Here is a 15817-nt window from a genome sequence, read left to right as displayed (position 1 = left end):
TCAAAAACGATATTCCAAAATATTTGAGTATATTCTCCAAATCACAAATACACACACAAGTATCCCTACAACCTAACCAACAGAACAGTTCAGAGTCTATTGCGCTGATGCAACTATAAATGTCCGAGTTAAATATTGAAATGAATGCTCGCCATAATTTGATGAGAGATTTCACCAAACGCCACGCTAAATTATTGGTAGAATGTCTGTCCCGCGACGGCACGTGAAAATACGACAAAACGCACACTGAGACTAGATAATGAAAATCATCCCAAAGTTAACACTTTACTTGAAATGCTTTCCTAGTTACGCGCATCTCGAGTAACATAATACGGCACCCGAGGCTGTTAGTAGCGCTGATACTGGCGCGATGCGATTCCCGACACAGATGGCGTGTCATTCAGCGTCTGGAGAGAACTGGGGCCTTTTTTCCTCGCACAGTGCTCTTATATATAAAGCCGCGGTGCGGACGGCGGAGGGAACGCTCGACCAAGTCGGCTGCCTCGACTAGCCGCTGGGCTAGTAACGCACCACTTCAAGTTACATAATAAATTCTAGCTTCTCTTGCTGAAGGCCGATGAAGCTCCTAATTTATATATGCATTCAGCACGTAGATAAGTATTGATAATAAAATTTTGACGTGGCTAAGTTAAATAACTTGGGCGAGAGAATTTATTTAATTGCACTGCACGCAGAATATGAGCTCTGAACTGTCCCTTTTGAGATCCGCTATCGCTATAATTTTATAGATATTCAAAAGAAACTTCTCACATATTCATTGTCATAGCGGACCTCCAACCTATTTAAATCTAAACATCCTAGCCTTAATTCTTAGCCTACTTAATCTATCTTGCTTCCTTCAGTTTTGAGACGAAAACCAGAAAATCATGAATTTCCACTAAAATCTTAATTTGTGAAATCCAAAGTACAGTTTTTATTAAATCATTATGAAAGCTGAATCTAAATACAAATTTTGAAGTCTCTAGCTCTTTTCTGTTGCGCCAATTATTTTTGAAGAAAAACGTCCAAATTTCGGAAATGGCTGAAGTTATCGAACTGATATTTAACACACATTAATTTATCATTATTCCTGACATGTTAGAAAAGTTTTAGGTCATTTGCTTGATTTTTAAGGTATTGCGCAACATTTATGACGTCAGAGCTAGTTACAGGACTGACTGGCACACAATGGAAACTAATTTGAATTTACTACAGCGTGATTAGGCTGCTTCCCTACATACTGCGTCCCATGCGTGATGGTACTCGTAAACGGCTGCGACGATGGAAGAACTCCAGCCACAAAATAAAAAACTCATTAACCACTAGGATGGCAGAAGGCGGTCCTCTGACTAGTATAATGTAATACTATCATTTCCTATCCGTATTCTGCAGACACGAAACGCGAACTGCCAACCACAAGGACGGAATTCAGATAACATCTCAGCGTGAGTGTTGACAGGAGAAGTGCTCTCAATCACTGAACGCTGCGTACTCAACGACGATTACCCACCCGGAGGTTAAGTCCAGAATCGTATAAGTTAGCAACACCTTCGGTCACCTAAAGCAAATTCCCAGTGCTTTGCGGCACTATATAATGCAAATGAAGGCATAGTAATTTTCCCATATTTGTCCTATCATGATAAACGAACCCTGCGATAGTATTTCATTGGTGACAGCTTCCCCCACCTTGAACATTATCCCCCTTGAGTTCCACTGCGCATCATCGAAAGTCAGTTTTGGTATTATGCTTGATGAGAAAGTCTAGCCCTGGGATTGCACAGCAGCCTTCGCCTGCATCACATATTACCCTACAAGTGTTGTCACTTTTGTCACTCTCCTGATCCACTGGCATAAGCCTTGTCGGTCCGATCATAAATCTTACAAACACATTTCCTCTTTCTTCTCCTCCCACCTTCTGAGGAGGCAGTGCCGTCACAGATGGTACCGAATCTGCATCCTCTGGAAATACTAAATGCGTCTGTAGCATTTCAGTACCCAAAACATCTGCAATACAATCAGTCTTATTGATAGCTTTCTGTGTCACCTTCTAAGTAACTAGAACAAAATTACTGTCGGGAGTTGCACTCTGCAAGACACAAAAATCAACGGCACATGCACTTCCCTGAGCATCTGATCCAGGTTGCAGAAATTCGCAACCTCTCCGACAGGGTATCCCGCCAGTAATTATTCAAACCACAAACGAGGAGAACAAAGCAGTATTACGACAAGGACACTTAATCTAATTCTATCCCAACACTTACTGTAACTTACGTTCTCCGCTTGAACGGCTACTCATGACTATACTTTACGTGCTCAAAAGTAGTGAGCCACATTTATTGCTCAAACTGAAATACATTGCCCATTAAAAAGGCGTAAATTACCATAAAACTCCGACTTCTCGACAAAACTCATCAACACATGGTTAACACCTTATACACTTCCAGACAATGAGTCACACCCATTGATGATAGGCAAAAATAACGGTCGTATTTACACATCCTCAGAACACTATCTGAGTTTATTTGCCACATGTCACACATTAACACAGAACTGAAAAGCTGCAAAACGTGCACTGATCGACGTGATACTCGCAGGGTGGAAAATTAGAACAGTTAGTGCACTCACCCATTGCATAGTGATGCTGTGTGTCGACGAAACTGCAAACCTGAGGTCGTCGAGAGTCGTTGCCTCCAGGGAGGGTGGCTGGTAATTTTCCCGTGTCACTGACATTTATATGTGACACTTCTGACATCAAAATGTGTAGGTCCAGGATGGATGACCTCTACATGTGGAAGTCTGAGTTGTGGTGGTGGATTAATGCCGGGATGATGATTGACGGCTGCTCATAAAAACTTCACTATTAGTCATACATTTTACTGACGAACAGACTAGAACATTCTGTGGTGCGGCGTCCTCCATAGTGTATGCTGAAGACAGCGAGTGTTAAGGAACTGACGCAAAATGTTTTCATGGTCTCAAACGACTGCTTTCAATGGCCGAAGGCTGGTTGCATCTGGTAGTTGGCCCACAGGCTGGAAGATGCTAAGCTCACAGCACTGATCTTAAAACCAACAGCAGGGGCCCACAATTAGTGGATGCCAAATCTCGTAGTGGCTGCGTCTAGCCTCATGTCGCCTCGTGGAGCTGAAAAATAGTGGTGGCACTGCAGATCGAATTACTGATAAGAGGATACTGAGTCGAACTGGGGAAAACAAGAAACTTATGGCACGACTTCGTTTCATAGGGCATATCCTGAATCACCAAGGACTTGTCAGTTTCGTGATGGAGAGATATGTGTATATGTGGGTTTTGGGGAGACAGGGGGGTGTTAAAATTGTAGTGGGAGACGAAGTCAATAACACAGTTAGCAGGTTCAAACTGATGTACATTGCGTTAGCTGTGTAGCGCTGAAGAGGCTTGCACACAACAGACTATCTTGGACAGCTGCATCAAAGTAGTCTTCAGACTGAAGACCACAACAACAACATTGGGGAAGGAGATGGGAGGGAAAGGTAGGTTTCTGGTCCATAATTTTGCAAGTTCTTTCCTGGGAGAACTCATGAGAAAGGTAGATCTCGTGTGATTCAGCACCCTCGGCTGTTGACATGGCAAAAGACGTTTCTATATTAACCCAAATTAACGGTGCTGCTCATTCCCGTATGAGAAAAGCTATTTAGCTCACACTATTCGCCGATGCAACGAATTGAAGTAGCGGTTCTTGTATATTTTGTTGTTGTAAACAGAGGTGTCTCTGGTATGATGTTAAACTGCAACCATACATGGAGTGACAATAGAAACAAGCTCTCTCGAAAGTGGATGAGCGAGTGGATTTTCTGAGCTGTAACTGTTATCTTGCCTGCTTGCGAAGGTGGAAGGATGATAAAGAATGTAAAGAAAATAGTCATGATAATCTACCACTTACCAGCAGGTAGTCAGCTCAGTAATGTCAATTGAAATTAACCGAGCAGTGCTTGTTGATTCCTTTTGTGATTTCCTATTCCTCCAGGTTGGTGTTCGAGAGAAATGCAAAGTTACAGATGTGGCTCCAATGTGATTTTCATAAGGCAAGTGCATAACGCGATCGGTCAATCGCATTATGCTGTATAGTTAATTGAGTATCGGACTTCGTTTCTGAAAGACTACAGTTTCGTTGGGGCACCATAAAAGATCTGATAAATTGATAATCAGTATTTGGGTCACACCAGTGGCGGACGGGCTCCACGTCAGCAGTTTTGCATTTCTTTGACGAATAGCTGAACACAAAGCTGATAAAGGCATTATAAAAAGAGATATGTTTAGCTTTTTAAGTTAATACATCTGAAAGTTATTAATTTAAATACACTTACATATATTCATGGTTCTTAATAGCTAACAAGATACACTACTGGCCATTAAAATTGCTGCACCAAGAAGAAATGCAGATGATAAACGTGTTTCATCCTACAAATATATTATACTAGAACTGACACGTGATTACATTTTCAGGCAATTTGGGTATATAGATCCTGAGAAATCAGTACCCAGAACAACCACCTCTGGCCGTAATTACGGCCTTCATACGCCTGGGCATTGAGTCAAACAGAGCTTGGATGGCGTGTACAGGTACAGCTGCCCACGCAGCTTCAAAACGATACGACAGTTAACCAAGAGTAGTGACTAGCGTATTGTGACGAGCCAGTTTCTAAGCCACCATTGACCAGACGTTTTCAGTTGGTGAGAGTTCTGGAGAATGTCCTGGCCAGGACAGCAGTCGAACATCTTCTGTATCCAAAACGGCCCGTACAGGTCCTGCAACATGCCGCCGTGCATTATCCTGCTGAAATGTAAGGTTTCGCAGGGATCGAATGAAGGGTAGAAGCACGGGTCGTATCACATCTGAAATGTAACGTCCACTGTTCAAAGTGCGAACAAGAGGTGAGCGAGACGTGTAACCAATGGCACCCCATACCATCACGCCAGTTGATACGTCAGTATGGCGATGACGAATACACGCTCCAATGTGCGTTCACTGAGATGTCGCCAAACACAGATGCGACCATCATGATGCTGGAAACAGAACCTGGATTCATTCGAAAAAATGACGTTTTGTCATTCGTGCACCCAGGATCGTCGTTGAGTGCACCATCGCAGGTGCTCCTGTCTGTGATGTAGCGTCAAGATTTAACTGCAGCCATGGTCTCCGAGCCGGTGGTCCATGCTGCTGCAAACGTCGTCGAAATGTTCGTGCAGATGGTTGTTGTCTTGCAAACGTCCCCACCTGTTGACTCAGGGATCAAGACGTGGCTGCACGATCCGTTACAGCCATGCGGATAAGATGCCTGTCATCTCGACTGCTAGTGATACGAGGCCGTTGGGATCCAGCACGGCGTTCCGCATTACCCTCCTGAAGCCACAGATTCCATATTCCGCTAACAGTCATTGGATCTCGACCAACGCGAGCAGCAATGTCGCGATACGATAAACCTCAGTCGCGATAGGCTACAATGCGACCTTTATCAAAGTCGGAAACGTGATGGTACGCATTTCTCCTCCTTACACGAGGCATCACAACAATGTTTCACATGGAAACGCCGGTCAACTGCTGTTTGTGTATGAGATATCGCTTGGAAACTTTCCTCATGTGAGCACGTTGTAGGTGTCGCTACCGACGTCAACCTTGTGTGAATGCTCTGAAAAGCTAATCATTTGCATATCACAGCATCTTCTTCCTGTCGGTCAAATTTCACGTCTGTAGCACGTCATCTTCGTGGTGTAATAACTTTAATGGCCTGTAGTGTAGATGCTTACACAGCGAAAGCGGAAGAACAAAGGACGATACGAAACAGGAAGGCATCCCGTAGCTGATCGCAGAGAAAATGTGAAGGCTTCTCTGTTCTTTATTATCATAGAAAGTATTACTTGTACTTTTTAAAACTTGTGGACGCTCTGGTAAACACATTTTTGTGATAGCAGAAGAGCCAACACCGTGTTACGAGTGGAGGCCGAAACGCACGCGTTTTAGCTCACGCAGGCTAGCGTGAGGAGCGAAGAACTATACTGACGTGAGGTCTGGAACATGACAAGGAATGAGAATTCAGAAAGCGGACGTAATCAGTTTGATACTTAAATTTAATCCATTAATGATCAACGTCGCTCTTGAAGGTACATGATTCACAATATTATCTGTTCAGAATACATTCTTGACGTAATTATAGTAACTGAATATTGCGCCTACCTAGGTAGTAGCAAATGACGTAGCTGAAGGCTATGCTAAACTGCCGTCCATGCAAATGAGAGCGTACGTAGACAATGAACCATGGCTAGCAAAGTTGGCTGTACAACTGGGGCGAGTGTAGAGAGTCTCTCTAGACTAGACCTGCCGTGTGGCGGCGCTCGGTCTGCAATCACTGATAGTGGCGACACGCGGGTCCGACGTGTACTAACGGACCGCGGCCGATTTAAAGGCTACCACCTAGCAAGTGTGGTGTCTGGCGGTGACACCACACACATATTTCATAAACATAAAGAAAGAAAAATTTTCTTGCTGTCTTACGTTTGTCTACGATACATTTGACCACGATACTGGCTGTTACATGAGTACACATTCAAGTCGTGTATAACAAAATTACACAATTGGTGTATACAAGTAAAACAATACACTAATTGACATGTTTTAAATAAAATGTTTGACAAATCATTTACGTTGGCACGTGAGATATTTAAAATTAAAATTTGAGAGGTATCACTGATCTGAGGATAAGAGGTTAAGTCAGTTCAGGGACGTGTCAGCCCCTGGTAATTGATGCAGCCACTGCTGGAGTGACTTCGCAGTTCGCTTGTACGATGCCAATCGGTCGGTGACAACTGGTTGAGTGTGAGCTGTGGTTGTGCAGTTTGCAGCAGAGGTCATCATCGAAGCGCGGCCCGTCAGGACGGTGGCCATGACAGCTGTGCGAGCCTTGCATCGCGCTGCCGGTTCAGGCGGGGCAGCCGCATCGAGGTCCGCCGGGACAGTCGTCCGAAGAGGGTCGGCCCGCGAGCTGCGGTCGCACTGGACTACAGCAGTATCAGGCTGAGCGAGTCCCTGACGTTCTCCCAACGGCCGAGCAGTGCTGTTGCCATGGGCTCAGCAGAGTTGCTCATGGAGACGCAGCCCAGGGGCCGCGGCCCCACTGCTCCACACTGAGCGAGACCGTGACGTCACTGCACCAGTGCCTTGCGGAAGCACTGTTGTGCTGCAACTACGAACTGTTGGTAGCACTGACCGCAGTTGCGAGCTATGGGCTACGAGCGGTGAGTAGAGCAGTGTTTAGTGGAGTGATGGGATGTCTTCATTTTATTCGTAACGCACAAAATGAGAGCGCGAAACTAAATGTTGTTTCCAGAAGAAGGAGCAGATGTGAAGAAAAAGGGAAGTAAAAGATAAACTAATCAGTGGTGAGTAGAGAACCACACAGCTTGGAGAGAATTTTCAAAGTACAGTTTAGACCTTGTTAAAGTCTATTGTGGATGGCGTTAGGGAAAGCGTTCATTTTCTTTGCTGTTCGCTGTGTTGTGAAATTTACTCTCATGCTGAAGGGTCAAGTGACACTTCGTACATTTCTCGCCATCCATGGGTGTCTAATAAACAAAGGTCTTACGTGGACGAGAAACGACTTCCTAAACCAGCTTAGGAGATAACTGTCGATAATTGCGTTGCTATGTGTGCACGAGACGTAAGGTTGTATGGTACTGTAAGAGGTGAAGGTCTTATGGATCGTGTTCAGACGTTAATCGACACTGCAAAGGCCATTATCTCACAACTGTGTCGCGGTACGTGGCAGAAAGTGTTAAAAGCGTACGACATATAATTATGCCTGAGGTAATTGCTCATATAACAGAAGGCGAATACTCAGCAACTACGGACTTGTGGACATCTAGCGCGATCGCGAGAAGAAACCATTATCTGAGATGCACTGTGTCCTGTTTTATTGACTGAACTCCCAGATCTCGCGTTTTCTGTACAACCGAGTTTCCACATGAACCAAATACTGGCGGTAACATTCTAAGAGAATTGTTTACACTATTTATGTCCTTGGCATCCAATAATTTTAATGCGGAGTATATAAGCGTCATTTGCCCATAAGTTCACGGTCTTTTGATTGCGGCGAAAGAACGCTTCCCTTACGTAAAGAAAAGTGGTCTTCCTAATGCTCTTGATAGATAACTGAGCCATTCTAACGATAGTCGTTGGAATAAGAAGCTGACAATGCTAGAATGTCTTTGTGCGAAAAGCTCTCTGAGAAGGGAGAAATAGCCCGAAATGAAGGAACTGATATCACGCTGATGAAAGAACTTTTCGCGATATGTATGCTATTCTATTACTATAATTCTTATACGCAATAGTTTATTTTACAGCTTTTAAAACATATGGGTTTTTGTAGCGCTTCAAAGCGGCGTCCAGGGAATTAGAACTGGAGAAATTACCTGCACTGCACCTTCTGTTGACATGGTGACATGGACAATGACAATGTTAAAGCATTTGAGTCAGGCGCCCTAGGACAGAGAAGCTTCTGAAATTGGTCTTTTTCATAAACGCCTCAAATTGTAATTAGATGAAAAACTATTTCTTTAGTGATACTGTGAGGTAGCAACTTTCCTCTGCCCACCATTCGTCATTAAAAACTGATATCTGAAGGTAAGAGGCGTATAGTCATCAATACGGTACAATAGTTTTCCTTCCACACATTTCTCCAGTCCCACTATACACTCTGACAACATTTCCCTTTGCTGCATCTCCAACCGTCTTTTCTCTTTGTTCTCGCTAGTGGGTTCGAGCGGAACTGGCTTACCTTTCGATCTAGAAATAGTCATCTCGATGTACTCTGCTCTTCTGTAAGTTACAAAAATAACATTTAATGTCCTTAAATAGGAGAGACGCTCATTCCTACATGTTCCTCCACGATTGGTAACACGTGGATCCTTGGGAATCCATGTTGTCCTAAATGAATATTTGAATTTTTGCCATATATGCACTGAAATATGAATTTTGCTGTCCTCAGGCAAAAGAAGAGTGGTATAATGAGGCTGGACATGTATTTCACAGCCCCAGTACATCAAAAAACAAATCTTGTGGAAGCACATCAAGCACAAGGGTAAATTTGTAAACAGAATTAAATTTCAGGAAGAAGCAATAAACATTTTGAAGTTTACCGGTGACTCTGTAATTCTGTCAGAGGCAGCATAGAACTTGGAATAACAGTTGAATGGAATAGATAGTGCCCTGGAAAGGGATTGTAAGATAACCGTCAATGCAAGTAAATGAAAGGTAATGGAACGTATTCGAATTAAACCTAGCAGTGCCAACGGATTTTCCATAACGTGTACTACAAAAGGGGGGCGAAAAATATGACCAACACAAAGATATACGGATTTCGTTCCTTTCCGCTGACTTTTACGCACAACATACTTTTTAAAGATATATTTATGTGTTAGAAGGGTGCTAAACCTGAAAATATAAATATGACACATGTTCTGAAAAGTCACATCCACTGACAAGAATTAAGTTGTTGCGTTATGTTTTACTGAAAAATTTAAAACAATTACGGAATCTGGTAGAAGAAATCATTAAAAATCACAAATATATTTTTTTCATAATTTTAAAATATAGTGTACATGACTAGATTACAGTGATCTGAAAAAGTAGGCGTAAAGTACCCCTTCCCTCTCCATTGGTATTGCGAGGGTTAAATCAGCAAGTGTTAAGGGAATCTGATTACGAACTGAGACACTAAAAGGACTACTGGCCAGAAAAATAACTGATGATGGCCGAAGTAGAGAGGATATACAATAAAGACTGAGTATAGCAAGAAAAGTATTAACGGAAAGAGGGGTTTGCTAACATAGAACTTAAATTTAAGTGTTAGGAAGTATTTCTTGAAGGTATTTGTAAGGTTTCCAAGACGCTGCTCGAGGCGGATGTAAAACTGAATGTGCGCAATGGAAAATACTGAACGCGAAGGTAAATATTTGGCTCCGTCTGACTTCCCCCTGAAGCAAGTCTCAAGATTGCTTAACGGTGATATTATTTCCTCCTCCTTGCCCTTAACACATAAATTACAACATAAAAATAAATGAATGATTAAGGGTACTAGCAACTACCAAATTATAAATGTTGTTTCTGCAAATACAAATACATTTCTTGTAGATTGAAACCACTTTCTATATTATAAATGATATATAACGATGTGCAATGGACATAAAGAGATACAAATGAATTTCCTAACTAATATTATTGATCAACTGCCCAAATCTGTCCCTTTTATGGCTACGCGATAAAATATATATAACACGAGATAACTTTTATCATTGACGTTCCGAACACTAGAAGACACTACTTTCAAAGATGATCGACAGTGTCGTGCATCGTCAGGAGAAATGAAACTTTCGTGATCACAGCTGTTCACTTTGTAGCCGTAATAAGCCGAAGCAATTAGCAGTATCACCGAATGTAGTGCGTTCCGTGCGTCGGAGTGATGGTTCTCGTGCACGTCTGCGATGATGGAAGAACTCCAGCCACAAAATATAAAACTCATTAAACACTAGGACGGCAGAAGGCGGTCCTCTGACTAGTTTAATCTATTACTATCTTCTCCTCTCTGTGTTCTACAGACAAGAAACACGACTCCCAGCCTCAAGGATGAAATTCAGATAACGTGTCAACGTGAGTATAGAGAGGAGAAGTCCACACAATCACCGAACGCTGTGTACATAACGACCACTCCCTACCCGGAGGCGAAGTCCAGAATCGTATAAGTCAGGAACACCTTCGGTCACCTAAAGCAACTTCCCAGTGCCTTGTGCCCCAATATCATGCAAATTAAGCTTTATTGATTTTGCCCACATTTGTCCTATCATGATAAACGAACCCTGCGACAGTATTTCACTGGTGACAGCTTCCCCGAGCTTGAACATTATCCCCCCGGGTTCCACCCCGAGTTATCGAAAGTCAGTTTCGGCATGATGCTTGACGAGAAAGTCTAGCCCTGGGATTGCACAGCAGCCTTCGCCTGCATCACGCATTACACTGCAAGTGTTTTCACTTTTGTCATTCTCCTCATCCACTGGCACAAGCCTTGTGGCCCGATCATAAACCTTACAAACACATTTCCTCTTTCTTCTTCTCCCACGTTCTGAGGACGCAGTGCCGTCACAGATGGTGTCGAATCTGCGACCTTCGGAAATACTAAATACGTCTGTACCATTTCAGTACCCAAAACATCTGCAATACAATCAGCCTTATTGATAGCTTTCTGCGTCACCTCCTAAGTATCTACAATAAAATTATTGTCGGCAGTTGCACTCTGCAAGACGCAAATATCATCGGCACATGCACTTCGGTCCAGATCTGGTCCAGGCTGCAGAAATTCGCAACCTCTCATTCAGGGTATCCCTACTAAATATGCAGACAACAAACGAGGAGAACAAAAGAGTACGACGTCAAGGACACTTAATCTAATTCTATAGTAACACTTACTGTAACTTAACTTCTCCAATTGAGCGGCAACTCATGACTTCTACTTTACGTGCTTAAACGCTGTGAGACAAATTTATTGTTGAAAATGAAATACATTGCCAATTGAAAACGGCGAAAACTACTCTGACTTCTCGACAATACTCATCTTCACCTCCTAAGAAGCTATGCATGGTTAACACCTTATACACTTCCAGACAATGACCCACACTCATTGATGATAGGTAAAAATAACGTTCATATTTACACATCCTCAGAACACAGTCTGAGTTTACTTGCCACATGCCACACATGAAAACAGAACTGAAAAGCTGGTATAAGGTGCACTGATTCGACTTGATACTCGCAGGGGGTGGGCGGTGGGAATAGAACAGTTAGTGCACTCAACCACTGCATACTGCTGCTGCGTATCGACGAAACTGCAACCCTGAGGTAGTCGAGAGTCATCGTCTCCAGGGAGGGTGGCTGGCAAGGTTCCCCTGTCAATGAAATTTAGACGTGACACACACTTCAGGCATCAAAATGTGGAGTTCCAGGATGGATGACCTCTACATGTGGAGGATTGAGTAGAGGTGGTGGATTGTTGTCGGGATGATGATCGATGGCTGCTCATAAGATCACTATTAGTCATACGTTTTACTGAAGAACAAACTAGAACATTCTGTGGTGAAACGTCCTCCATAGTGTGTGCTGAAGACAGCGACTGTTAAGGAACTGACGCAACAGGTGAGCATGGTCTCAAACGACTCCCCTCTATGGCCAAAGGCTGGTAGCACCTGGTAGTTGGCTCACAGGCTGGAAGATGACAAGCTCACAGCACTGAACTTAAAACAAGCAACATTGGCCCACAGTTAGTGGAGACCAAGTCCCATGGTGGCTGCTTGTAGGCTCATGTCTCCTCGTGGAGCGGCAACACCTCTCCTATTAAATAGTAGCTACCAGACTGATACACCTTTGACTGATAATAATGGTAATTTATGTTGGGACAGAGCGCACTTGCTTTGCAAATCACAACTTGCAACCATGTAGACGATAAGCAGGATGGTGATTGTGTGTGTAGTTACTGGCCTATCAACGCCTTTCTGCTGTGTCGTCGTTATGGCGGTGCCAGCCATTTCGCTGGAGCAAAATATAGGAATCTGCCAGTGGCATTGCTGCATCTGACGTAATGATGTTTGGTCGGCGCTGTGCTGGTCCACACCCAAGATCTTTTGCAACAGCTGTGGCAAACGTTAAACCGTAACCACAGGTGGAGTGACCACTGTATGAGCAACAATAGCAGCAACCTCTCTGGAAGGTGGATGAGCGAGTGGAAGTCGTAAGTGTAACTGTTACCTTGCCTGCTTGCGAATGTTGAAGGAAGATAGACAATGAAAAGAAAATAGTCGTGGTCACCTACAACTTACCAGCAGGTAGTCATCTCAGTAATGTCAATTCAAATTATCCGAGCAGTACTTGTTGATTCCTGTTGTGATTTTTTATTACTCCAGGTTGGTGTTCGAGAGAACCGTAAAGTTACAGATGTTGCTCCAACGTAATTTTCATAAGGCAAGTGCATAATGTGATCGGTTCAAATGGTTCTGAGCAATATTGGACATAATTTCTGAGGTCATCAGTCCCCTAGAACTTAGAACTACTTAAACCTAACTAACCTAAGGACATCACACACTTCCATGCCCGAAGCAGGATTCGAACCTTCGACCGTAACCGTCGCGCGGTTCCATGCTGTAGCGCCTACAACCGCTCGGCCAACCCGGCCATCAATGTGATCGTTTATTCGCATTATGCTGTGTAGTTAATTGAGCATTGGACTTCGTTTCCGAAAGACTGCAGGTTCGTTGGTGCACCATAATAGATCTGATAAATTGCTAATCAGTATTTGGATCACACCAATGGAGGTCGGGCACCTTGTCAGCAGTTTTGCATTTCTTTCACGAATAGCTGTACACAAAACTGAAAGGTATTATTTAAATATACTTAAATATATTCATTGTCCTTAAGAGCTAACAAGATAGATGCTTACATAGCGAAAGCTGAAGAACAAAGGACAATACGAAACAGGAAGGAATCTCCCAGCTGCTCACGGAAAAAATGTGAAGGCTTTTCTCTTCTTTATCATCTTACAAAGTATGACATGTACTTATTAACATTTGTGGACTCTCTGGTACACACATATATCATAAACATAAAGAATGAAAAATTTTCTTGGTGTCTTACGGTAACCTACGATACATTTGACTACGATACTGGCTGTTTTATGAGTATTTATTCAAACCGTGTACAACTAAATTACAATATTGGTGTATACAAGGAAAAACCATACACTATTTGAAATGTTTTAAATAAACTGTTTGTCGAATCATTTACATTGGCACGGGAGATATTTGTAGAAGATACATTAACTAAAAGTTTGAGAGGTATCGATGTTCTGAGAATAAGAGGTTAAGTCAGGTCATTGATGTGTCTGCCTGTGGGAACTGATGCAGCCACTGCTGGAGTGACGTCGCAGTTGGCTTGTATGATGTCAATCGGTCGGTGACGACCGACTGAGTGTGGGCTCTGGTTGTGCACCTCGCAGCAGAGGTGGGCATCCAGGCGCGGCCCGTCCAGCAGCGTAGCCATTACAGCCGTGCGAGCCTTGCGTAGCGCTACCGGTTCAGGGGCAGCCGCATGGAGGTCCGACAGGCCGCACAGTGCAGCGTCGTGCGGCCGCACTTGACTACAGCAGCCTCGGACTGAGCGAGTCCCTGACGTCACCCCAAGGGCCGAGCAGTGCTGTTGCGAAAGCACTCGTAGACAACGGGTTCAGCAGAGCTGCGCATTGAGACTCAGCCCAAGGGCCACGGTCTCCCTGCTCCGCTCTGAGCGAGACCGTGACGTCACTGCACCAGTGCCTTGCGCAAGCCCTGGTGTGCTGCGGCCTACGGGCTATTGGTAGCACTGACCGCACTTGTGAACTAGGGGCTACGAGCGGTGAGCAGAGCTGTGTTTAGTGGAGTGGTGGGATTACTTCAATTTTTTTGTAATGCAAAAATGATAGCGGGAAACTAAACGTGGTTTGCAGAAGAAGGAGCACATGTCAAGGAAAAGGGTGAAAAGAAAAACTAATCAGTGGTGAACAGAGAGCCACACAGCCTGAAGCGAATCTTAAAAGTTCAGTTTGGACCGTGTTAAATCCTATTGTGGATGGTGTTAGGAAAGCAATTATCTGACATGTACTGTCTCCTGTTTCATAGACTGGACTCTCAGATCTCGCATTTTAATTACAACTCAGTTTCCAGACGAACCAAAAACGGGCGGTAATATTCTAAGAGAACTGTTTGCACGATTTATGGCTCTGGGTGTCTACTACTCTACTTTGAAAGACATACAGCACACGACTGTTCAAGGTACCAATATTGTCGTTGCACTGCGCTATATATTCACGATTGAATTGTTCCTCCCTTATGTCAAATACAGAGCTACGAAATAATTTTAATGGGGAGAATATATGCATCAATTGTCCATAAGTTTCTGGTCTTTTAATTGCGGCGAAAGATCGCGTCAATTACGTAAAGAAAAGTGGTCTTCTTAATGCTCTTGATAGATAAATGAACCAGTCTAACGATAGTCGCTGGAATAAGCAGCTGACAATATTAGAATGTCTTTGTGCGAAAAGCTCTCTGAGAAGGGAGCTGTACCAAGCTATTGAGCGTCTCTCCTGCAGAGTCTTCCACTGGAGTTTATCTATCATATCCGTAACGCTTTCGCTATTACTAAATGACCGTGTAAAGAAGTGTGCTGCTCTCTGTTGGATCCTCTCTACCTCTTCTATCAACCCTATCTGGTACGGATCCGACACTTGTGAGCAATATTCAAGCAGTGGGCGAACAAGTGTTTTGTAACCTACTTCCTTTGTTTTCGGATCGCATTTCCTTAGGATTCTTCCAATGAATCTCAGTTCGGCATCCGCTTTACCGACGATCAACTTTATATGATCATTCCATTTTAAATCACTCCTAATGCCTACTCCCAGATAATTCACGGAATTAACTGCTTCCAGTTGCTGACCTGCTATATTGTAGCTAAATGATAAAGGATCTTTCTTTCTATGTATTCGCAGCACATTACACTTGTCTAGATTGAGATTCAATTGCCATTCCCTGCACCATGCGTCAATTCGTTGCAGATCCTCCTGCATTTCAGTACTATTTTCCATTGTTACAACCTCTCGATATGCCACAGCATCATCCGCAAAAAGCCTCAGTGAACTTCCGATGTTATCCCCAAGGTCATTTATGTATATTGTGAATAGCAACGGTCCTATGACACTCCCCTGCGGCGCAA

This window comes from Schistocerca nitens, chromosome 3 (genome assembly GCF_023898315.1).
Source record: "Schistocerca nitens isolate TAMUIC-IGC-003100 chromosome 3, iqSchNite1.1, whole genome shotgun sequence".
In the NCBI taxonomy this organism is placed as follows: domain Eukaryota; kingdom Metazoa; phylum Arthropoda; class Insecta; order Orthoptera; family Acrididae; genus Schistocerca; species Schistocerca nitens.
Note: the sequence above shows the minus strand (reverse complement) of the source record.